At 49.5% G+C, this 23,502-nt stretch overlaps 20 non-coding genes across 20 annotated transcripts; all 20 read left to right on the top strand.

The window, feature by feature from the left end:
• The first annotated feature begins 8,877 nt into the window (after positions 1-8,877).
• Positions 8,878-8,959, top strand: Trnas-uga (transfer RNA serine (anticodon UGA)). Its single transcript has one exon. It is a non-coding gene; the product is annotated as a tRNA-Ser (tRNA).
• A 596-nt stretch (positions 8,960-9,555) lies between these two features.
• On the top strand, positions 9,556-9,628 carry Trnaf-gaa (transfer RNA phenylalanine (anticodon GAA)). The gene has a single exon. It is a non-coding gene; the product is annotated as a tRNA-Phe (tRNA).
• Positions 9,629-10,367: 739 nt separating this feature from the next.
• Positions 10,368-10,449, top strand: Trnas-cga (transfer RNA serine (anticodon CGA)). Its single transcript has one exon. It is a non-coding gene; the product is annotated as a tRNA-Ser (tRNA).
• Positions 10,450-11,139: 690 nt separating this feature from the next.
• Trnas-uga (transfer RNA serine (anticodon UGA)) lies at positions 11,140-11,221 on the top strand. Its single transcript has one exon. It is a non-coding gene; the product is annotated as a tRNA-Ser (tRNA).
• Positions 11,222-11,817: 596 nt separating this feature from the next.
• On the top strand, positions 11,818-11,890 carry Trnaf-gaa (transfer RNA phenylalanine (anticodon GAA)). The gene has a single exon. It is a non-coding gene; the product is annotated as a tRNA-Phe (tRNA).
• A 739-nt stretch (positions 11,891-12,629) lies between these two features.
• Trnas-cga (transfer RNA serine (anticodon CGA)) lies at positions 12,630-12,711 on the top strand. Its single transcript has one exon. It is a non-coding gene; the product is annotated as a tRNA-Ser (tRNA).
• A 690-nt stretch (positions 12,712-13,401) lies between these two features.
• Positions 13,402-13,483, top strand: Trnas-uga (transfer RNA serine (anticodon UGA)). The gene has a single exon. It is a non-coding gene; the product is annotated as a tRNA-Ser (tRNA).
• A 596-nt stretch (positions 13,484-14,079) lies between these two features.
• Positions 14,080-14,152, top strand: Trnaf-gaa (transfer RNA phenylalanine (anticodon GAA)). Its single transcript has one exon. It is a non-coding gene; the product is annotated as a tRNA-Phe (tRNA).
• Positions 14,153-14,891: 739 nt separating this feature from the next.
• On the top strand, positions 14,892-14,973 carry Trnas-cga (transfer RNA serine (anticodon CGA)). Its single transcript has one exon. It is a non-coding gene; the product is annotated as a tRNA-Ser (tRNA).
• A 690-nt stretch (positions 14,974-15,663) lies between these two features.
• Positions 15,664-15,745, top strand: Trnas-uga (transfer RNA serine (anticodon UGA)). Its single transcript has one exon. It is a non-coding gene; the product is annotated as a tRNA-Ser (tRNA).
• A 596-nt stretch (positions 15,746-16,341) lies between these two features.
• Trnaf-gaa (transfer RNA phenylalanine (anticodon GAA)) lies at positions 16,342-16,414 on the top strand. Its single transcript has one exon. It is a non-coding gene; the product is annotated as a tRNA-Phe (tRNA).
• A 739-nt stretch (positions 16,415-17,153) lies between these two features.
• Positions 17,154-17,235, top strand: Trnas-cga (transfer RNA serine (anticodon CGA)). Its single transcript has one exon. It is a non-coding gene; the product is annotated as a tRNA-Ser (tRNA).
• A 690-nt stretch (positions 17,236-17,925) lies between these two features.
• Trnas-uga (transfer RNA serine (anticodon UGA)) lies at positions 17,926-18,007 on the top strand. Its single transcript has one exon. It is a non-coding gene; the product is annotated as a tRNA-Ser (tRNA).
• A 596-nt stretch (positions 18,008-18,603) lies between these two features.
• On the top strand, positions 18,604-18,676 carry Trnaf-gaa (transfer RNA phenylalanine (anticodon GAA)). The gene has a single exon. It is a non-coding gene; the product is annotated as a tRNA-Phe (tRNA).
• A 739-nt stretch (positions 18,677-19,415) lies between these two features.
• Positions 19,416-19,497, top strand: Trnas-cga (transfer RNA serine (anticodon CGA)). The gene has a single exon. It is a non-coding gene; the product is annotated as a tRNA-Ser (tRNA).
• Positions 19,498-20,187: 690 nt separating this feature from the next.
• Positions 20,188-20,269, top strand: Trnas-uga (transfer RNA serine (anticodon UGA)). Its single transcript has one exon. It is a non-coding gene; the product is annotated as a tRNA-Ser (tRNA).
• A 596-nt stretch (positions 20,270-20,865) lies between these two features.
• Positions 20,866-20,938, top strand: Trnaf-gaa (transfer RNA phenylalanine (anticodon GAA)). Its single transcript has one exon. It is a non-coding gene; the product is annotated as a tRNA-Phe (tRNA).
• A 739-nt stretch (positions 20,939-21,677) lies between these two features.
• Trnas-cga (transfer RNA serine (anticodon CGA)) lies at positions 21,678-21,759 on the top strand. Its single transcript has one exon. It is a non-coding gene; the product is annotated as a tRNA-Ser (tRNA).
• Positions 21,760-22,449: 690 nt separating this feature from the next.
• Trnas-uga (transfer RNA serine (anticodon UGA)) lies at positions 22,450-22,531 on the top strand. The gene has a single exon. It is a non-coding gene; the product is annotated as a tRNA-Ser (tRNA).
• A 596-nt stretch (positions 22,532-23,127) lies between these two features.
• Positions 23,128-23,200, top strand: Trnaf-gaa (transfer RNA phenylalanine (anticodon GAA)). Its single transcript has one exon. It is a non-coding gene; the product is annotated as a tRNA-Phe (tRNA).
• The last annotated feature ends 302 nt before the right edge of the window (positions 23,201-23,502 follow it).

Below are 23,502 nucleotides of genomic sequence, written 5' to 3'. Positions count from 1 at the left end.
GTACAGTGGTCTTAGTCCCCAAAACACCAAGAGGCAAAACCGTGGAGAATCTTCGACCCATAACACTTCTCAACAGTGATTATAAAATCTTCGCCCGTATCATGATGCAAAGGTTTAATTCAGTTATTCGTACAGTGACAGGAGCTTACCAGACAAGTGTGGGAAAGGATAGAACGATATTTCAGACCTTATGCGACTACAGAGACATTATAGCGATATCGGAAGCCTGCAACATTCGCTGTGCCCTGATGTCGCTTGACTTTGAAAAAGCTTTTGATAAAGTTAATCATTCGTACCTGTTCCGGTGTATGACATCCATGCACTTCCCACAGAAAATTATAGCCTCCGTGAAACACATACTGACGAATAGCACGTCAAGAATTAGTGTCAACGGACAACTCAGTCACCCGATCAATATTCGCAATTCGGTAAGACAAGGTTGCCCCATGTCCATGACGCTTTTCGCGATTGCGCTTGAACCTCTCTTAGTATCCCTGACTCGGCAACTCCGTGGACTACATATACACGGACAGAAGATCATATGTCAAGCCTACGCGGACGATGTAGGGGTACTTGTGACTGACGAAAGCGAGGTGGCTACAGTACTTGAAGTTGTGGCGACCTACGAACTGGCGTCAGGAGCTAAACTCAACCGCAATAAATCTGGTATTATGAATCTTGGTAGGGGCATAGAGATCAGAGCCGCTGGACGTATCAACACTGTGGAAAAACTAAAATGCCTTGGAATAGAATATACGAATAATATCCGCCGCACAGCCGCTCTCAATTACAGAAAATTACTTGCCACATTACGAGCAAGCATAAAACAACACAGCTTGCGTAATTTAAATGCAATACAAAAAGTGCAACTAGCCAATACCTATATAACCTCCAAAGTAAACTATGTTGCTCAAGTGCTTCCTCTGCCACGCACCATAGCACACCAAATGCAAGCAGCGCTTGGTTATTTTGTCAGCAGAGGTCAGATATTTAAGGTTTCCTATGATACCTTGACGCTATCGACACGTAATGGAGGGCTACATCTAACAGATATCTACCTTAAAGCGCAAGCGCTATACGTTAGCAAAACTTATAAACAGTGGCAACGATCACCGCGGACCTTAGTGGCTCATCTCTTACGTGAAATCACCCCAGTCAGCAGAGATCCACCAATCGATGTGCATCACATCTCCCACGAGCTGTACCACTATAACCACTTTCTTGTGGAATACAGTTATGTACGCTATAGAATACCGGTGAAGGACATATATCAGGTTAAGGAGGTTTACAACACCTTGCTGGGAGGAAAATTGCGCAATCGAATAGAAAACAAGTTTCGACATTGTAACTGGAAAAACATATGGGAAAACTTATCTGACCCCCATCTACCATCCAATGTGCGATCGACGTGGTACCTCGCAGTCAATAGAAAAATCCCCACCAACTCTAAACTGCACGCGATACGTCTGGCACACACACCAAACTGTCCAACCTGCAATGTCGTCGACACCGAAGAACATCGTTTCGTCTGTGACGATGTGAAAGACGTGTGGAATATCTTCAGGCAAAAACTAGCACGTGTGCTCCGCACGTCACCTAACACCATTACACCGACACACGTCCTTATGCCAGATGACGTGCCATATCCTAACACTAAAAGAAGGTCAGCCAACTGGCTCAAAGGACTGACAGTCCATTACATCTCAACGGCTATGACGAAGAGTGCAGAAGACTATTGGATGTACCTGGTGACAGAACTTCAAAAGCTCGAACGACAAAAGAAATACAAAGAAAATTACGCAGATTTCTTGAAGGTTCGAGTCCTACCGGCTGCGTGCGATTTTGTGTAAAGAGGAGCAAAAATTTTCGCACACACGTGACATGCGTGGGCGAATGCGGGTGCAAACCAGTGACGCCATTCTCAACAAGACGAAAATTTCCGTTTAAGAATACTGAGTTTCGCGACGACCGCTTCTTACTGTGGTTATCGGTTGACCTCGCACTGACGCTGGGACTGCAGAAAGCCGTCGCTGAGATCGTGAGTACACAGATGTGCTTGAAAGTGTTGGACAGAGCGAACATTCATTTCTTTTTAAGAATCGCAATTCAATCATTCGAGTGCGGCAAAAGCAGTGGTGCAGCGTTTCTTTTCTTATGATCTCGCAGCTGCTTGGAAGTATGTCCATCGTTTAAGACGACAGAAAAGTAGCGTCAGCGGTGCGTCAGTGGGAAGTCGGTGAAGTCGCCATTGGAGCCATAAGCCAGCAATTACGACATGCGAATCACTCGGACACCACGCAGCTGTACGATAATGCTCGTGCGTGGGCCCGCATAGCTCAGTCGGCAGAGCGGTAGGTTCTCAATCAAATGGTCCTGGGTTCAAGTCCCTGTCTGGGCGAAAATTATTACATTTTGGAAACGGCCAATGGAAACCTTACAGAAATGAGTGAGGCCACGCCGCTTTCTGCCATCAGATTGCTTCTAAAGATGGCAGTTTCCGTTGTCGGGAGACATTTCCGCCACCAGCAGTCGTGGCCGAGTGGTTGCGGCGAGCGGACGTGTGTTGGGCTCGTGCCTGCTGCTGCCTTCGTGTGCTGCAGGCGGTGTCTTCGTCGCGTGTTTGGTGCTGCGCCTCGCAGCGTTCTCTCTTCTCTACTAGTTCCTGTAAGTTTATTGACGCATTATTATGAACCGTGCTAACTCCGTACAGTGTGTTTTTGATAGGAACGCGGCTAGGCCGTCGCCTTTTGATGTACACGAATGGGTATTTTCGGAATTGCGTATTCCCGAATCTGATTTGGTCGGCATCCAGCTTGATTTTATTCAAAACTCTGTCTTTTTGAAACTTCCGAACGAGGATTTTGTCGATAAGCTAGTTACCGAAAGTGGTGGCGTTAAGAAATTCAAGCACGTGGACGGTGCTTTGTCTGACGTGTTGATACTGCCGGCAGGCTTCGGCATTCGAAGTGTGAAGGTTTATAATGTTCCTTTTGAGTGCCCAAATGAGGCCATTGCTCGTAAACTTGGCGAATTTGGCACCGTTCTTAGTGTGGAGAATGATGTGTGGCCTGCAGGTTTTAGGTATCGGGTTCTGAGTGGTGTTCGGACAGTACGTGTAGATTTAAAGAAACATATCCCGTCGTATCTGATCATTGCTGGCACGCGAGCTTTCCTCAGCTATAGTGGGCAGCCGCAGACGTGTTCTGTGTGTGGCAAAACAGATCATTTACGACAAACCTGCACTTTACGCAGGCCGGCGCAGCTACCGCGCGAAGCTGTTGTCAACACCACGTATGCAGGCGCGTTGGTTGGACCCCCCTCGCTCGCCCCGACCGACCGACAGGCTTCCGCCGCTCCTGCGGCTGTGGCTCCTGTGTCCGATATTGTGACTCAGCCGACAGTTGTCGTGCCCCCGGTTGTGTCGGAACAAAGTTTACCTGCCGAACGCACCCCTCGCGAAGTCAGTAGCGCTGCTTTGTCAGCCGTCAGTGTTCCGGACGTGCCTGTTAGGGAGTTTTCTGAAATGTTGGTCGAGTCCCCTCCTGTGTCCGATAATGTGACTCTGCCGACAGTTGTCGTGCCCCCGGTTGTGTCGGAACAAAGTTTATCTACCGAACAGACCCCTCGCGAAGTCAGTCTTGCTGATTTGTCAGCTGTCAGTGTCCCGACCGTGCCTGTTGGGGAGTCTTCTGAAATGTTGGTCGAGTCGCCCCGGCCGATTACCGTCCCCGCCCCGCCGACAGACAAGCGGAAATTGCCGACACAACCCGGCCTGTCCACTTCTGGTGAGGCGGATGCTAGCAGCGCTGAAAGCGAGGTGTCTCAAGTTTCCACCCAGTCCGCCCCTACCGATCCCAAACCGAAGCGTAGGCGGTCTAAGAAACGTTCGAAACCGGCGCCCACTGAGGGCGACGGCGTTTCCTTCGAACAGGCCGTTGAGGGATTAACGGACTCCTTGGTTCAAGAGCGTCGCGACGCACCTTTCGTGCACGGTCCGCCTGTGTCGGTGCCCCCCGCCCCCGCTTCCCGGGCCGTCCCGGACGCCGTACCTTCTCCTGCGGACACCATGCAGTGGTCTGAGGATGTGGAGGAAGATCATTTCTTCTAGTTCCGCTTAAGTTACAGAGTCCATCCTGACGCGTGCATTCCACCAGTTACGCGTCCTCACACTTAATGTTAATCAAATCCGCAGTGTCCGTAAAATTGACGCCCTTTTACATTTTTTGCAATCTGCTCGTTGTGATGTGGTTTTCCTTCAAGAACTTACAGCTGACGTTGTCCCGCACCTTACTGCCTATAATGTTATTCTTAATATTGATCCGGAAACGACCATTGGTACGGCTATTTTAATCACGCCCGGTTTAGAGTATAAACACGTAGAAATTTTACCAAATGGACGAGGGTTGGCATGTGTCATCTGCGACATATTTTTTGTTAACGTGTACGCCCCCTCTGGAACTCACAACAAACGTCTGAGGGATACTTTTTTCAATCATGATTTATGTCAGTTCTTCCATCGAAACCACCGACGGATCATCTTAGGCGGTGATTTTAATTGTGTCTTGCGTGTTGCCGACCAGGAACCGACGGCACATAAGTGTCTAGCACTGCAAACTTTAGTTGACACTTTTAAACTTGAGGACACGTGGCTTCGTTTTAGTCCGACTGCTACAGGTTTTACTTATTTCTATCCTACTGGGCATAGTAGGTTGGATAGAATTTATGTCTCGTCGGACCTTACTGCACAAATCTTGCAGGCCGAAGTTGCCCCCGTCGTTTTTTCGGATCATTGTGGTTATTTGTGTGCTTTTAATGTCCCGTCTGTTCGCCCGGACCGTACGCGATCCTATTGGAAATTCAATGTTAGTGTTTTGGATGACGTCAGTCTTGTCGAACAGGTACATTTGTTGTGGCGCCAACTTCTTCAGAGCCGCCCACAGGCGTGTTCTACTGTCGCATGGTGGCTCCGTCACGCTAAACCGGCTCTTCGTAATTTGCTCATAAATTACTGTCGTGACAAGGCCCATTGGGACATGATGACGGTCAATTTTTATCGCGATTGTTTACAGGATTTAATTACTCGGGTTACCGACCGCCCTGACCTCCTTCCCATGTTACGGAAAATTAAAACGCAGATTTTAAACCATCTGCATCGGAAGGCGCAGGGCTCTGTTGTCCGTAGCAGGCCTTTCGATCCCTCTTTGGAAGAACCACTATCATTGTATCATTTACGACGAGCCCGACTGCGGCGTGAAAAACTTTTATTCACGGACTGGATAACGCGTGACGGTCTTAGAACTTCGGATCGTCGGGTGATTAAGGACGAAATTTACGATCACTACTCTAAACTCTTTCAATCTCAACCTTTGCATGACGCCTCCTTGCAGATGTTTTTACACGACCTGCCTTCAATTTTAACGCGTCAGGATAGACTTCTTTTAAATGAGCGTTTTACAGCTGATGATGTTTCTGCCGCCGTTAAGGCTAGCCCGAAGGGAAAGGCACCTGGCATTGACGGAATTCCTGTGGAATTTTATGTGAAATTTTCCGGTCTTTTAACTGATACTTTCGTTGCCATTGTTAATGAGATACATAATGGTCTCGATGTGCCGGAAGACTTTTTAGAGGGGCTCATCGTCCTCATCCCGAAGACCACTGGCATCCAAAGTGCGGTGACTTTACGGCCGATTACTCTATTAAACGCCGATTATAAAATCATAGCACGCTGCTTTTCACACCGTTTGCGGCCGGCGTTGAAGACCGTCATTAGTCCTTCTCAATCGTGTGCAGTACCTGGACGGAATATATTTGATGCCGTCCTGGCGTATCGAGAATGTATCGCTTCTGCCTCGTCACGTCGTGGCGGCCGGGCTGCGATACTTTCCATTGATTTTCATAATGCATTCGATCGAATTAGTCACGAATACTTGCGGCGGGTCATGTATAAGTTTGGATTTGGTTTACAATTCACGCATGTGATATCTAACCTTCTGCAATCGGCCACTTCCCGAATCCTTTTTCATGGCCTGGCCGGTGATGTCCTCAGGATGAACAGATCCGTCCGCCAAGGGTGCCCGCTTTCCATGGGCTTATTCGTTTTAGCGCTGGATCCTCTACTCCGTAAACTAACGAATGTTTGCCACGGTGTCCCGTTTGGTACGGGTTCGCTTGTCTGTCGGGCGTATGCGGATGACTTGGGAGTTTTTATCCAAAGTCCCGACGATATTGATTCGCTCCGTCTCATTCTTCACCAATTTGAATCGGCATCGGGTGCGGTTGTGAACCCCCGTAAGTCCATCTTGCTGCCGCTTACTGCGACCATGAGGGCTGTCCGTCGTGATTGGTATACCGTCAAGTTACGACATAAGATTCTCGGGATCCAGATGACGGCAAATGTACAACAAATGGCAGTGTTAAACTGGCGCGCGGTCTTATATTCTGTTCGAGCGGCGACTCAGGCTGCCGCCAAACGAAATTTGTCTTTGCTGGATAGAGTTTCGGTTGTTAATACCCAGACGTTGGCCAAGGCCTGGTACCTGGCTCAAGTTTTGCCGGTGCCGAAGGAGATCGAACGGGCCATCAAGCATGCTGTTTCTTGGCTGGTCTGGCGAGGCGAAATCTTTAAGGTCGCCTACAATATTTGCACGCTCCCGCCGGACAGGGGCGGCATCGGTCTGGTTGATTTTCCTTCCAAGTGTGCTGCCCTTTTGCTCCACCGAACTAACTGTGTAATAGCCCATGCGGGGCTTGGCCCCACGTCGGTACTCTTCGACCTTTACCGCCCTGCTTCTCTCCGCGCGCCTGTCTCTGTCCAGGCTATCCCGTACAAATTGAATTTCGTTCGCCAGTACTTCCTCCACACTGGCTATCTGATAGGTGACGATCGGCGCAGGGGTAACGTCAGCGCGATCGCAGAGGCCCTCCGCGGAACTCCGCCGACTAACAAATGGGAGTTGAGGCTGCCGCAATACGATTGGCGGACGGTGTGGTCCAACATTTCCAGTAAATTGTTGACATCAGATGTTCGGGACACTTGGTATAAAGTTGTGAATCGCACCGTTGCCACGAATGCGAAACTCCACGCAATCAATCTCCTCCCGAGTGGCATCTGTGGGCGGTGCGCGGCTGAGGACACGATCGAACACCGTTTTGTGTGCCCCCAGTTTCACGAGGTATGGGCTGCCACCCGTGAGATGTTGGCGTTGATTAATAGGACTACCCCGAGTGCCATACACCCTTCGTATATCCTGGTTCCCGACTGGCGGCCGTATCCTGCCACCAAGAGAAACGCTACCGTGTGGATCGCCGCGCATGCAGCACATGCGATTTTCTCTCTCCGCCTCATGGATCGCTTGCAGTTTTTGACGTATCTTTGGGACTACTATGGACGGGAGCAACGAAATCCGCAGTGTGTTTCCAATTATGCCCGATTTTTAGATGTCCCTCTACGGACCGCCTTTACCAAATTACATATTTCTCTCCTGCCATGATTATGTACTTCCCATTCCACTGTTTCCTCTGGCGGAATGTGTGGAATGATATATTGTTCTAATTTTCTTGATGTATGACAGTTCATTTGTCTCACCGGCTCGACTTATCTTCCGCCATTTGGGCGGTTGTCCTTAGGATTGCCATATTGGCTCTTCTCTCCTGGATTGACGCTTGTTCCCTATTGCTGACCTTTACTTCATTTTTTGTGACTATTGCAGGACTGTCATTGACTTGTCCCTGAACTGTGAGACGGCGCTCAAAGATAATTTGCGTTGAAACGGTTGCCTCTTGGGCACGGAAATCAAGCTTATCGAGAAGACGAAATATGTTTGTTGCTGCCGGAATTGCGTACACTTCCCCATTCCCGTGCGCCAGACATATTTGGCACGTTTAGTGTGGTTATTTGTTTGTGTTTTTCATTTCTATATTATTTTGAGAGTCTCTATTTTTTGCCTTTCTATGGTAGCGGTGGGCCTCCGCTGCCTACTTGTGGTCATTGTCCTCCTAGATTGGTTTTTTATTTTGTGTTTCGCGTTTTCGTTCTTCCTTCCTCACGTTCTTTCCACACCTTCAGAGGACGTTATTCTTTTTTCGCAACATCGTTTTAGACATGTTTCCGCTGGCCACGATGGATCTTTGTTCTCCTAAAGGAACTCCATAAAAAAAAAAAAAAAAAAATTAAAAAAAAATTTAAATAAAAAAAAAGCAATACTCTGTTACACAATAATAAAGAGTACAACACACCACTCTTTCCGTTATTCCACGTTTCTCGGGTTGGGACGGTGAGGGAGACACTGTGGCCAGGCCTCGGATTGCGACCCCTGCCCCCTTTGCCAACACCGCCGCCCTGGCCTGATCTTGCAAGAAGGTATGTTTGGTTTAAAAAAAAAAAAAAAAAAAAAGAGTGGTTAAGGCGTCTGACTAAAAAAGACAGAGCGAACATTCATTTCTTTTTAAGAATCGCAATTCAATCATTCGAGTGCGGCAAAAGCAGTGGTGCAGCGTTTCTTTTCTTATGATCTCGCAGCTGCTTGGAAGTATGTCCATCGTTTAAGACGACAGAAAAGTAGCGTCAGCGGTGCGTCAGTGGGAAGTCGGTGAAGTCGCCATTGGAGCCATAAGCCAGCAATTACGACATGCGAATCACTCGGACACCACGCAGCTGTACGATAATGCTCGTGCGTGGGCCCGCATAGCTCAGTCGGCAGAGCGGTAGGTTTTCAATCAAATGGTCCTGGGTTCAAGTCCCTGTCTGGGCGAAAATTATTACATTTTGGAAACGGCCAATGGAAACCTTACAGAAATGAGTGAGGCCACGCCGCTTTCTGCCATCAGATTGCTTCTAAAGATGGCAGTTTCCGTTGTCGGGAGACATTTCCGCCACCAGCAGTCGTGGCCGAGTGGTTAAGGCGTCTGACTTGAAATCAGATTCCCTCTGGGAGCGTAGGTTCGAGTCCTGCCGACTGCGAAAATTTTCTCGCTCTCACAAGATGAACGTTCAGTTGCGTCACTACTAAACACGTGGGTCACCAGCAATGTGCAGTGTTATTTGATCCATGGCGCAGCGTTACAGTCGCGCCCAGAAGCCGCAGCTCATCTCCCCGTCTCACAGCCGCCCACCAGGTGTTAGTACAAGTGTCGCCTCACTGGGCAGTGCAGACGTGTCCATTTTAGCTTGCAGACGATGACGTATAGCCATTCATGAGCTAACGCAAGTCGAATGTTTTACCGCGTGTATCTGCTAGGTACTGCCTCTTATACGGTGGAGAGGCTCACTCCTCCTTGTGTCTCGTTCGCTGCACACGAGTTGCCCCTGGCATCGATATAGCACGGGTTTTCTAGCGCCAGCGTGGCGTCACGTGAATTCAGCGAAGTCAATATTACACGAATCGAGTCGACATGTTTGCTTTTAACGATGATGGAAGCAGAAGAAATGTGTGTGGAACTTCGCTGCATCGGATGCTCGCCTTTCAGCGTCCCTGTGTCTTATCAGACGAAGGTGACTGTGAAAGTGGCAACGAGACAGAGTTCACGAACACATGCAAACTGCAAACCTCAGCGTCAGCCGAAATAGCTCAGTTGGGAGAGCGTTAGACTGAAGATCTAAAGGTCCCTGGTTCGATCCCGGGTTTCGGCACGTATTCATTTTGATGCGACGCCCATGGAATTGCTCTGCGTTTGCGATAATGCAACTACCGCTGACAACAAAAATGACTCTCTCCTGTAGCTGTTCTGGTTGCCTAGTGCATGCCATAAGAGGAACTCACTAGACAACTAACTCCCTTAGAAGCAAAAGAATCAAAAAAGTCCTACCGACTGCGTTTCCTTTTTCTGTCAGGTGGTGAAGAAGGTCTTCAACGGAACCGTGAAATGAGCGAAAACGTGGGAAACATTGCATTCGAAATTCTTGTGAATTTTCCAACTGGCCAGTGAGGGTCGACTAAACACGTAAATTCTCTGCTCCAACGTATGAGCCGTAACGACTGCTGTAATTTGTTGTTGCATCGTGTGTCAGCAGTCTTCGATAGTGTGTTACGAGCTTAGCGCGATAAGTCTGTAGACAGCATTCAGGCGACGTTTTATTAGTAACTGCTCCATGCAGCGATTGCACAACAGTAAAGGACATGAGTGAATGTATCGTGGGGGGTTTCGCAGCCTCGTGCGAGCCCGGACAGCTCAGTCGGTGGAGCATAGGGCTTTTTAACCTAAGGGTCCAGGGTTCAAGTCCCTGTGTCGGCGGAAATTTTAATACTTTGGTAGCGATTCGTCTGGTAGCGGTGGAAACGCTACGGAAAATAATGCAGCTACGCCGTCTTCTGACACCACAGTGCTTGAAACGTTAGCAGTTGCATGTGTCGGCAGAACCCGCGCTAGCGGCAGTCGTGGCCGAGTGGTTAAGGCGTCTGACTCGAAATCAGATTCTCTCTGGGAGCGTAGGTTCGAGTCCTACCGGCTGCGTGCGATTTTGTGTAAAGAGGAGCAAAAATTTTCGCACACACGTGACATGCGTGGGCGAATGCGGGTGCAAACCAGTGACGCCATTCTCAACAAGACGAAAATTTCCGTTTAAGAATACTGAGTTTCGCGACGACCGCTTCTTACTGTGGTTATCGGTTGACCTCGCACTGACGCTGGGACTGCAGAAAGCCGTCGCTGAGATCGTGAGTACACAGATGTGCTTGAAAGTGTTGGACAGAGCGAACATTCATTTCTTTTTAAGAATCGCAATTCAATCATTCGAGTGCGGCAAAAGCAGTGGTGCAGCGTTTCTTTTCTTATGATCTCGCAGCTGCTTGGAAGTATGTCCATCGTTTAAGACGACAGAAAAGTAGCGTCAGCGGTGCGTCAGTGGGAAGTCGGTGAAGTCGCCATTGGAGCCATAAGCCAGCAATTACGACATGCGAATCACTCGGACACCACGCAGCTGTACGATAATGCTCGTGCGTGGGCCCGCATAGCTCAGTCGGCAGAGCGGTAGGTTTTCAATCAAATGGTCCTGGGTTCAAGTCCCTGTCTGGGCGAAAATTATTACATTTTGGAAACGGCCAATGGAAACCTTACAGAAATGAGTGAGGCCACGCCGCTTTCTGCCATCAGATTGCTTCTAAAGATGGCAGTTTCCGTTGTCGGGAGACATTTCCGCCACCAGCAGTCGTGGCCGAGTGGTTAAGGCGTCTGACTTGAAATCAGATTCCCTCTGGGAGCGTAGGTTCGAGTCCTGCCGACTGCGAAAATTTTCTCGCTCTCACAAGATGAACGTTCAGTTGCGTCACTACTAAACACGTGGGTCACCAGCAATGTGCAGTGTTATTTGATCCATGGCGCAGCGTTACAGTCGCGCCCAGAAGCCGCAGCTCATCTCCCCGTCTCACAGCCGCCCACCAGGTGTTAGTACAAGTGTCGCCTCACTGGGCAGTGCAGACGTGTCCATTTTAGCTTGCAGACGATGACGTATAGCCATTCATGAGCTAACGCAAGTCGAATGTTTTACCGCGTGTATCTGCTAGGTACTGCCTCTTATACGGTGGAGAGGCTCACTCCTCCTTGTGTCTCGTTCGCTGCACACGAGTTGCCCCTGGCATCGATATAGCACGGGTTTTCTAGCGCCAGCGTGGCGTCACGTGAATTCAGCGAAGTCAATATTACACGAATCGAGTCGACATGTTTGCTTTTAACGATGATGGAAGCAGAAGAAATGTGTGTGGAACTTCGCTGCATCGGATGCTCGCCTTTCAGCGTCCCTGTGTCTTATCAGACGAAGGTGACTGTGAAAGTGGCAACGAGACAGAGTTCACGAACACATGCAAACTGCAAACCTCAGCGTCAGCCGAAATAGCTCAGTTGGGAGAGCGTTAGACTGAAGATCTAAAGGTCCCTGGTTCGATCCCGGGTTTCGGCACGTATTCATTTTGATGCGACGCCCATGGAATTGCTCTGCGTTTGCGATAATGCAACTACCGCTGACAACAAAAATGACTCTCTCCTGTAGCTGTTCTGGTTGCCTAGTGCATGCCATAAGAGGAACTCACTAGACAACTAACTCCCTTAGAAGCAAAAGAATCAAAAAAGTCCTACCGACTGCGTTTCCTTTTTCTGTCAGGTGGTGAAGAAGGTCTTCAACGGAACCGTGAAATGAGCGAAAACGTGGGAAACATTGCATTCGAAATTCTTGTGAATTTTCCAACTGGCCAGTGAGGGTCGACTAAACACGTAAATTCTCTGCTCCAACGTATGAGCCGTAACGACTGCTGTAATTTGTTGTTGCATCGTGTGTCAGCAGTCTTCGATAGTGTGTTACGAGCTTAGCGCGATAAGTCTGTAGACAGCATTCAGGCGACGTTTTATTAGTAACTGCTCCATGCAGCGATTGCACAACAGTAAAGGACATGAGTGAATGTATCGTGGGGGGTTTCGCAGCCTCGTGCGAGCCCGGACAGCTCAGTCGGTGGAGCATAGGGCTTTTTAACCTAAGGGTCCAGGGTTCAAGTCCCTGTGTCGGCGGAAATTTTAATACTTTGGTAGCGATTCGTCTGGTAGCGGTGGAAACGCTACGGAAAATAATGCAGCTACGCCGTCTTCTGACACCACAGTGCTTGAAACGTTAGCAGTTGCATGTGTCGGCAGAACCCGCGCTAGCGGCAGTCGTGGCCGAGTGGTTAAGGCGTCTGACTCGAAATCAGATTCTCTCTGGGAGCGTAGGTTCGAGTCCTACCGGCTGCGTGCGATTTTGTGTAAAGAGGAGCAAAAATTTTCGCACACACGTGACATGCGTGGGCGAATGCGGGTGCAAACCAGTGACGCCATTCTCAACAAGACGAAAATTTCCGTTTAAGAATACTGAGTTTCGCGACGACCGCTTCTTACTGTGGTTATCGGTTGACCTCGCACTGACGCTGGGACTGCAGAAAGCCGTCGCTGAGATCGTGAGTACACAGATGTGCTTGAAAGTGTTGGACAGAGCGAACATTCATTTCTTTTTAAGAATCGCAATTCAATCATTCGAGTGCGGCAAAAGCAGTGGTGCAGCGTTTCTTTTCTTATGATCTCGCAGCTGCTTGGAAGTATGTCCATCGTTTAAGACGACAGAAAAGTAGCGTCAGCGGTGCGTCAGTGGGAAGTCGGTGAAGTCGCCATTGGAGCCATAAGCCAGCAATTACGACATGCGAATCACTCGGACACCACGCAGCTGTACGATAATGCTCGTGCGTGGGCCCGCATAGCTCAGTCGGCAGAGCGGTAGGTTTTCAATCAAATGGTCCTGGGTTCAAGTCCCTGTCTGGGCGAAAATTATTACATTTTGGAAACGGCCAATGGAAACCTTACAGAAATGAGTGAGGCCACGCCGCTTTCTGCCATCAGATTGCTTCTAAAGATGGCAGTTTCCGTTGTCGGGAGACATTTCCGCCACCAGCAGTCGTGGCCGAGTGGTTAAGGCGTCTGACTTGAAATCAGATTCCCTCTGGGAGCGTAGGTTCGAGTCGTGCCGACTGCGAAAATTTTCTCGCTCTCACAAGATGAACGTTCAGTTGCGTCACTACTAAACACGTGGGTCACCAGCAATGTGCAGTGTTATTTGATCCATGGCGCAGCGTTACAGTCGCGCCCAGAAGCCGCAGCTCATCTCCCCGTCTCACAGCCGCCCACCAGGTGTTAGTACAAGTGTCGCCTCACTGGGCAGTGCAGACGTGTCCATTTTAGCTTGCAGACGATGACGTATAGCCATTCATGAGCTAACGCAAGTCGAATGTTTTACCGCGTGTATCTGCTAGGTACTGCCTCTTATACGGTGGAGAGGCTCACTCCTCCTTGTGTCTCGTTCGCTGCACACGAGTTGCCCCTGGCATCGATATAGCACGGGTTTTCTAGCGCCAGCGTGGCGTCACGTGAATTCAGCGAAGTCAATATTACACGAATCGAGTCGACATGTTTGCTTTTAACGATGATGGAAGCAGAAGAAATGTGTGTGGAACTTCGCTGCATCGGATGCTCGCCTTTCAGCGTCCCTGTGTCTTATCAGACGAAGGTGACTGTGAAAGTGGCAACGAGACAGAGTTCACGAACACATGCAAACTGCAAACCTCAGCGTCAGCCGAAATAGCTCAGTTGGGAGAGCGTTAGACTGAAGATCTAAAGGTCCCTGGTTCGATCCCGGGTTTCGGCACGTATTCATTTTGATGCGACGCCCATGGAATTGCTCTGCGTTTGCGATAATGCAACTACCGCTGACAACAAAAATGACTCTCTCCTGTAGCTGTTCTGGTTGCCTAGTGCATGCCATAAGAGGAACTCACTAGACAACTAACTCCCTTAGAAGCAAAAGAATCAAAAAAGTCCTACCGACTGCGTTTCCTTTTTCTGTCAGGTGGTGAAGAAGGTCTTCAACGGAACCGTGAAATGAGCGAAAACGTGGGAAACATTGCATTCGAAATTCTTGTGAATTTTCCAACTGGCCAGTGAGGGTCGACTAAACACGTAAATTCTCTGCTCCAACGTATGAGCCGTAACGACTGCTGTAATTTGTTGTTGCATCGTGTGTCAGCAGTCTTCGATAGTGTGTTACGAGCTTAGCGCGATAAGTCTGTAGACAGCATTCAGGCGACGTTTTATTAGTAACTGCTCCATGCAGCGATTGCACAACAGTAAAGGACATGAGTGAATGTATCGTGGGGGGTTTCGCAGCCTCGTGCGAGCCCGGACAGCTCAGTCGGTGGAGCATAGGGCTTTTTAACCTAAGGGTCCAGGGTTCAAGTCCCTGTGTCGGCGGAAATTTTAATACTTTGGTAGCGATTCGTCTGGTAGCGGTGGAAACGCTACGGAAAATAATGCAGCTACGCCGTCTTCTGACACCACAGTGCTTGAAACGTTAGCAGTTGCATGTGTCGGCAGAACCCGCGCTAGCGGCAGTCGTGGCCGAGTGGTTAAGGCGTCTGACTCGAAATCAGATTCTCTCTGGGAGCGTAGGTTCGAGTCCTACCGGCTGCGTGCGATTTTGTGTAAAGAGGAGCAAAAATTTTCGCACACACGTGACATGCGTGGGCGAATGCGGGTGCAAACCAGTGACGCCATTCTCAACAAGACGAAAATTTCCGTTTAAGAATACTGAGTTTCGCGACGACCGCTTCTTACTGTGGTTATCGGTTGACCTCGCACTGACGCTGGGACTGCAGAAAGCCGTCGCTGAGATCGTGAGTACACAGATGTGCTTGAAAGTGTTGGACAGAGCGAACATTCATTTCTTTTTAAGAATCGCAATTCAATCATTCGAGTGCGGCAAAAGCAGTGGTGCAGCGTTTCTTTTCTTATGATCTCGCAGCTGCTTGGAAGTATGTCCATCGTTTAAGACGACAGAAAAGTAGCGTCAGCGGTGCGTCAGTGGGAAGTCGGTGAAGTCGCCATTGGAGCCATAAGCCAGCAATTACGACATGCGAATCACTCGGACACCACGCAGCTGTACGATAATGCTCGTGCGTGGGCCCGCATAGCTCAGTCGGCAGAGCGGTAGGTTTTCAATCAAATGGTCCTGGGTTCAAGTCCCTGTCTGGGCGAAAATTATTACATTTTGGAAACGGCCAATGGAAACCTTACAGAAATGAGTGAGGCCACGCCGCTTTCTGCCATCAGATTGCTTCTAAAGATGGCAGTTTCCGTTGTCGGGAGACATTTCCGCCACCAGCAGTCGTGGCCGAGTGGTTAAGGCGTCTGACTTGAAATCAGATTCCCTCTGGGAGCGTAGGTTCGAGTCCTGCCGACTGCGAAAATTTTCTCGCTCTCACAAGATGAACGTTCAGTTGCGTCACTACTAAACACGTGGGTCACCAGCAATGTGCAGTGTTATTTGATCCATGGCGCAGCGTTACAGTCGCGCCCAGAAGCCGCAGCTCATCTCCCCGTCTCACAGCCGCCCACCAGGTGTTAGTACAAGTGTCGCCTCACTGGGCAGTGCAGACGTGTCCATTTTAGCTTGCAGACGATGACGTATAGCCATTCATGAGCTAACGCAAGTCGAATGTTTTACCGCGTGTATCTGCTAGGTACTGCCTCTTATACGGTGGAGAGGCTCACTCCTCCTTGTGTCTCGTTCGCTGCACACGAGTTGCCCCTGGCATCGATATAGCACGGGTTTTCTAGCGCCAGCGTGGCGTCACGTGAATTCAGCGAAGTCAATATTACACGAATCGAGTCGACATGTTTGCTTTTAACGATGATGGAAGCAGAAGAAATGTGTGTGGAACTTCGCTGCATCGGATGCTCGCCTTTCAGCGTCCCTGTGTCTTATCAGACGAAGGTGACTGTGAAAGTGGCAACGAGACAGAGTTCACGAACACATGCAAACTGCAAACCTCAGCGTCAGCCGAAATAGCTCAGTTGGGAGAGCGTTAGACTGAAGATCTAAAGGTCCCTGGTTCGATCCCGGGTTTCGGCACGTATTCATTTTGATGCGACGCCCATGGAATTGCTCTGCGTTTGCGATAATGCAACTACCGCTGACAACAAAAATGACTCTCTCCTGTAGCTGTTCTGGTTGCCTAGTGCATGCCATAAGAGGAACTCACTAGACAACTAACTCCCTTAGAAGCAAAAGAATCAAAAAAGTCCTACCGACTGCGTTTCCTTTTTCTGTCAGGTGGTGAAGAAGGTCTTCAACGGAACCGTGAAATGAGCGAAAACGTGGGAAACATTGCATTCGAAATTCTTGTGAATTTTCCAACTGGCCAGTGAGGGTCGACTAAACACGTAAATTCTCTGCTCCAACGTATGAGCCGTAACGACTGCTGTAATTTGTTGTTGCATCGTGTGTCAGCAGTCTTCGATAGTGTGTTACGAGCTTAGCGCGATAAGTCTGTAGACAGCATTCAGGCGACGTTTTATTAGTAACTGCTCCATGCAGCGATTGCACAACAGTAAAGGACATGAGTGAATGTATCGTGGGGGGTTTCGCAGCCTCGTGCGAGCCCGGACAGCTCAGTCGGTGGAGCATAGGGCTTTTTAACCTAAGGGTCCAGGGTTCAAGTCCCTGTGTCGGCGGAAATTTTAATACTTTGGTAGCGATTCGTCTGGTAGCGGTGGAAACGCTACGGAAAATAATGCAGCTACGCCGTCTTCTGACACCACAGTGCTTGAAACGTTAGCAGTTGCATGTGTCGGCAGAACCCGCGCTAGCGGCAGTCGTGGCCGAGTGGTTAAGGCGTCTGACTCGAAATCAGATTCTCTCTGGGAGCGTAGGTTCGAGTCCTACCGGCTGCGTGCGATTTTGTGTAAAGAGGAGCAAAAATTTTCGCACACACGTGACATGCGTGGGCGAATGCGGGTGCAAACCAGTGACGCCATTCTCAACAAGACGAAAATTTCCGTTTAAGAATACTGAGTTTCGCGACGACCGCTTCTTACTGTGGTTATCGGTTGACCTCGCACTGACGCTGGGACTGCAGAAAGCCGTCGCTGAGATCGTGAGTACACAGATGTGCTTGAAAGTGTTGGACAGAGCGAACATTCATTTCTTTTTAAGAATCGCAATTCAATCATTCGAGTGCGGCAAAAGCAGTGGTGCAGCGTTTCTTTTCTTATGATCTCGCAGCTGCTTGGAAGTATGTCCATCGTTTAAGACGACAGAAAAGTAGCGTCAGCGGTGCGTCAGTGGGAAGTCGGTGAAGTCGCCATTGGAGCCATAAGCCAGCAATTACGACATGCGAATCACTCGGACACCACGCAGCTGTACGATAATGCTCGTGCGTGGGCCCGCATAGCTCAGTCGGCAGAGCGGTAGGTTTTCAATCAAATGGTCCTGGGTTCAAGTCCCTGTCTGGGCGAAAATTATTACATTTTGGAAACGGCCAATGGAAACCTTACAGAAATGAGTGAGGCCACGCCGCTTTCTGCCATCAGATTGCTTCTAAAGATGGCAGTTTCCGTTGTCGGGAGACATTTCCGCCACCAGCAGTCGTGGCCGAGTGGTTAAGGCGTCTGACTTGAAATCAGATTCCCTCTGGGAGCGTAGGTTCGAGTCCTGCCGACTGCGAAAATTTTCTCGCTCTCACAAGATGAACGTTCAGTTGCGTCACTACTAAACACGTGGGTCACCAGCAATGTGCAGTGTTATTTGATCCATGGCGCAGCGTTACAGTCGCGCCCAGAAGCCGCAGCTCATCTCCCCGTCTCACAGCCGCCCACCAGGTGTTAGTACAAGTGTCGCCTCACTGGGCAGTGCAGACGTGTCCATTTTAGCTTGCAGACGATGACGTATAGCCATTCATGAGCTAACGCAAGTCGAATGTTTTACCGCGTGTATCTGCTAGGTACTGCCTCTTATACGGTGGAGAGGCTCACTCCTCCTTGTGTCTCGTTCGCTGCACACGAGTTGCCCCTGGCATCGATATAGCACGGGTTTTCTAGCGCCAGCGTGGCGTCACGTGAATTCAGCGAAGTCAATATTACACGAATCGAGTCGACATGTTTGCTTTTAACGATGATGGAAGCAGAAGAAATGTGTGTGGAACTTCGCTGCATCGGATGCTCGCCTTTCAGCGTCCCTGTGTCTTATCAGACGAAGGTGACTGTGAAAGTGGCAACGAGACAGAGTTCACGAACACATGCAAACTGCAAACCTCAGCGTCAGCCGAAATAGCTCAGTTGGGAGAGCGTTAGACTGAAGATCTAAAGGTCCCTGGTTCGATCCCGGGTTTCGGCACGTATTCATTTTGATGCGACGCCCATGGAATTGCTCTGCGTTTGCGATAATGCAACTACCGCTGACAACAAAAATGACTCTCTCCTGTAGCTGTTCTGGTTGCCTAGTGCATGCCATAAGAGGAACTCACTAGACAACTAACTCCCTTAGAAGCAAAAGAATCAAAAAAGTCCTACCGACTGCGTTTCCTTTTTCTGTCAGGTGGTGAAGAAGGTCTTCAACGGAACCGTGAAATGAGCGAAAACGTGGGAAACATTGCATTCGAAATTCTTGTGAATTTTCCAACTGGCCAGTGAGGGTCGACTAAACACGTAAATTCTCTGCTCCAACGTATGAGCCGTAACGACTGCTGTAATTTGTTGTTGCATCGTGTGTCAGCAGTCTTCGATAGTGTGTTACGAGCTTAGCGCGATAAGTCTGTAGACAGCATTCAGGCGACGTTTTATTAGTAACTGCTCCATGCAGCGATTGCACAACAGTAAAGGACATGAGTGAATGTATCGTGGGGGGTTTCGCAGCCTCGTGCGAGCCCGGACAGCTCAGTCGGTGGAGCATAGGGCTTTTTAACCTAAGGGTCCAGGGTTCAAGTCCCTGTGTCGGCGGAAATTTTAATACTTTGGTAGCGATTCGTCTGGTAGCGGTGGAAACGCTACGGAAAATAATGCAGCTACGCCGTCTTCTGACACCACAGTGCTTGAAACGTTAGCAGTTGCATGTGTCGGCAGAACCCGCGCTAGCGGCAGTCGTGGCCGAGTGGTTAAGGCGTCTGACTCGAAATCAGATTCTCTCTGGGAGCGTAGGTTCGAGTCCTACCGGCTGCGTGCGATTTTGTGTAAAGAGGAGCAAAAATTTTCGCACACACGTGACATGCGTGGGCGAATGCGGGTGCAAACCAGTGACGCCATTCTCAACAAGACGAAAATTTCCGTTTAAGAATACTGAGTTTCGCGACGACCGCTTCTTACTGTGGTTATCGGTTGACCTCGCACTGACGCTGGGACTGCAGAAAGCCGTCGCTGAGATCGTGAGTACACAGATGTGCTTGAAAGTGTTGGACAGAGCGAACATTCATTTCTTTTTAAGAATCGCAATTCAATCATTCGAGTGCGGCAAAAGCAGTGGTGCAGCGTTTCTTTTCTTATGATCTCGCAGCTGCTTGGAAGTATGTCCATCGTTTAAGACGACAGAAAAGTAGCGTCAGCGGTGCGTCAGTGGGAAGTCGGTGAAGTCGCCATTGGAGCCATAAGCCAGCAATTACGACATGCGAATCACTCGGACACCACGCAGCTGTACGATAATGCTCGTGCGTGGGCCCGCATAGCTCAGTCGGCAGAGCGGTAGGTTTTCAATCAAATGGTCCTGGGTTCAAGTCCCTGTCTGGGCGAAAATTATTACATTTTGGAAACGGCCAATGGAAACCTTACAGAAATGAGTGAGGCCACGCCGCTTTCTGCCATCAGATTGCTTCTAAAGATGGCAGTTTCCGTTGTCGGGAGACATTTCCGCCACCAGCAGTCGTGGCCGAGTGGTTAAGGCGTCTGACTTGAAATCAGATTCCCTCTGGGAGCGTAGGTTCGAGTCCTGCCGACTGCGAAAATTTTCTCGCTCTCACAAGATGAACGTTCAGTTGCGTCACTACTAAACACGTGGGTCACCAGCAATGTGCAGTGTTATTTGATCCATGGCGCAGCGTTACAGTCGCGCCCAGAAGCCGCAGCTCATCTCCCCGTCTCACAGCCGCCCACCAGGTGTTAGTACAAGTGTCGCCTCACTGGGCAGTGCAGACGTGTCCATTTTAGCTTGCAGACGATGACGTATAGCCATTCATGAGCTAACGCAAGTCGAATGTTTTACCGCGTGTATCTGCTAGGTACTGCCTCTTATACGGTGGAGAGGCTCACTCCTCCTTGTGTCTCGTTCGCTGCACACGAGTTGCCCCTGGCATCGATATAGCACGGGTTTTCTAGCGCCAGCGTGGCGTCACGTGAATTCAGCGAAGTCAATATTACACGAATCGAGTCGACATGTTTGCTTTTAACGATGATGGAAGCAGAAGAAATGTGTGTGGAACTTCGCTGCATCGGATGCTCGCCTTTCAGCGTCCCTGTGTCTTATCAGACGAAGGTGACTGTGAAAGTGGCAACGAGACAGAGTTCACGAACACATGCAAACTGCAAACCTCAGCGTCAGCCGAAATAGCTCAGTTGGGAGAGCGTTAGACTGAAGATCTAAAGGTCCCTGGTTCGATCCCGGGTTTCGGCACGTATTCATTTTGATGCGACGCCCATGGAATTGCTCTGCGTTTGCGATAATGCAACTACCGCTGACAACAAAAATGACTCTCTCCTGTAGCTGTTCTGGTTGCCTAGTGCATGCCATAAGAGGAACTCACTAGACAACTAACTCCCTTAGAAGCAAAAGAATCAAAAAAGTCCTACCGACTGCGTTTCCTTTTTCTGTCAGGTGGTGAAGAAGGTCTTCAACGGAACCGTGAAATGAGCGAAAACGTGGGAAACATTGCATTCGAAATTCTTGTGAATTTTCCAACTGGCCAGTGAGGGTCGACTAAACACGTAAATTCTCTGCTCCAACGTATGAGCCGTAACGACTGCTGTAATTTGTTGTTGCATCGTGTGTCAGCAGTCTTCGATAGTGTGTTACGAGCTTAGCGCGATAAGTCTGTAGACAGCATTCAGGCGACGTTTTATTAGTAACTGCTCCATGCAGCGATTGCACAACAGTAAAGGACATGAGTGAATGTATCGTGGGGGGTTTCGCAGCCTCGTGCGAGCCCGGACAGCTCAGTCGGTGGAGCATAGGGCTTTTTAACCTAAGGGTCCAGGGTTCAAGTCCCTGTGTCGGCGGAAATTTTAATACTTTGGTAGCGATTCGTCTGGTAGCGGTGGAAACGCTACGGAAAATAATGCAGCTACGCCGTCTTCTGACACCACAGTGCTTGAAACGTTAGCAGTTGCATGTGTCGGCAGAACCCGCGCTAGCGGCAGTCGTGGCCGAGTGGTTAAGGCGTCTGACTCGAAATCAGATTCTCTCTGGGAGCGTAGGTTCGAGTCCTACCGGCTGCGTGCGATTTTGTGTAAAGAGGAGCAAAAATTTTCGCACACACGTGACATGCGTGGGCGAATGCGGGTGCAAACCAGTGACGCCATTCTCAACAAGACGAAAATTTCCGTTTAAGAATACTGAGTTTCGCGACGACCGCTTCTTACTGTGGTTATCGGTTGACCTCGCACTGACGCTGGGACTGCAGAAAGCCGTCGCTGAGATCGTGAGTACACAGATGTGCTTGAAAGTGTTGGACAGAGCGAACATTCATTTCTTTTTAAGAATCGCAATTCAATCATTCGAGTGCGGCAAAAGCAGTGGTGCAGCGTTTCTTTTCTTATGATCTCGCAGCTGCTTGGAAGTATGTCCATCGTTTAAGACGACAGAAAAGTAGCGTCAGCGGTGCGTCAGTGGGAAGTCGGTGAAGTCGCCATTGGAGCCATAAGCCAGCAATTACGACATGCGAATCACTCGGACACCACGCAGCTGTACGATAATGCTCGTGCGTGGGCCCGCATAGCTCAGTCGGCAGAGCGGTAGGTTTTCAATCAAATGGTCCTGGGTTCAAGTCCCTGTCTGGGCGAAAATTATTACATTTTGGAAACGGCCAATGGAAACCTTACAGAAATGAGTGAGGCCACGCCGCTTTCTGCCATCAGATTGCTTCTAAAGATGGCAGTTTCCGTTGTCGGGAGACATTTCCGCCACCAGCAGTCGTGGCCGAGTGGTTAAGGCGTCTGACTTGAAATCAGATTCCCTCTGGGAGCGTAGGTTCGAGTCCTGCCGACTGCGAAAATTTTCTCGCTCTCACAAGATGAACGTTCAGTTGCGTCACTACTAAACACGTGGGTCACCAGCAATGTGCAGTGTTATTTGATCCATGGCGCAGCGTTACAGTCGCGCCCAGAAGCCGCAGCTCATCTCCCCGTCTCACAGCCGCCCACCAGGTGTTAGTACAAGTGTCGCCTCACTGGGCAGTGCAGACGTGTCCATTTTAGCTTGCAGACGATGACGTATAGCCATTCATGAGCTAACGCAAGTCGAATGTTTTACCGCGTGTATCTGCTAGGTACTGCCTCTTATACGGTGGAGAGGCTCACTCCTCCTTGTGTCTCGTTCGCTGCACACGAGTTGCCCCTGGCATCGATATAGCACGGGTTTTCTAGCGCCAGCGTGGCGTCACGTGAATTCAGCGAAGTCAATATTACACGAATCGAGTCGACATGTTTGCTTTTAACGATGATGGAAGCAGAAGAAATGTGTGTGGAACTTCGCTGCATCGGATGCTCGCCTTTCAGCGTCCCTGTGTCTTATCAGACGAAGGTGACTGTGAAAGTGGCAACGAGACAGAGTTCACGAACACATGCAAACTGCAAACCTCAGCGTCAGCCGAAATAGCTCAGTTGGGAGAGCGTTAGACTGAAGATCTAAAGGTCCCTGGTTCGATCCCGGGTTTCGGCACGTATTCATTTTGATGCGACGCCCATGGAATTGCTCTGCGTTTGCGATAATGCAACTACCGCTGACAACAAAAATGACTCTCTCCTGTAGCTGTTCTGGTTGCCTAGTGCATGCCATAAGAGGAACTCACTAGACAACTAACTCCCTTAGAAGCAAAAGAATCAAAAAAGTCCTACCGACTGCGTTTCCTTTTTCTGTCAGGTGGTGAAGAAGGTCTTCAACGGAACCGTGAAATGAGCGAAAACGTGGGAAACATTGCATTCGAAATTCTTGTGAATTTTCCAACTGGCCAGTGAGGGTCG

Source organism: Schistocerca nitens, chromosome 4 (genome assembly GCF_023898315.1).
Source record: "Schistocerca nitens isolate TAMUIC-IGC-003100 chromosome 4, iqSchNite1.1, whole genome shotgun sequence".
Taxonomy (NCBI): domain Eukaryota; kingdom Metazoa; phylum Arthropoda; class Insecta; order Orthoptera; family Acrididae; genus Schistocerca; species Schistocerca nitens.
The sequence above is the reverse complement of the archived record's forward strand: the minus strand, read 5'-3'. Positions and strand labels throughout refer to the sequence as shown.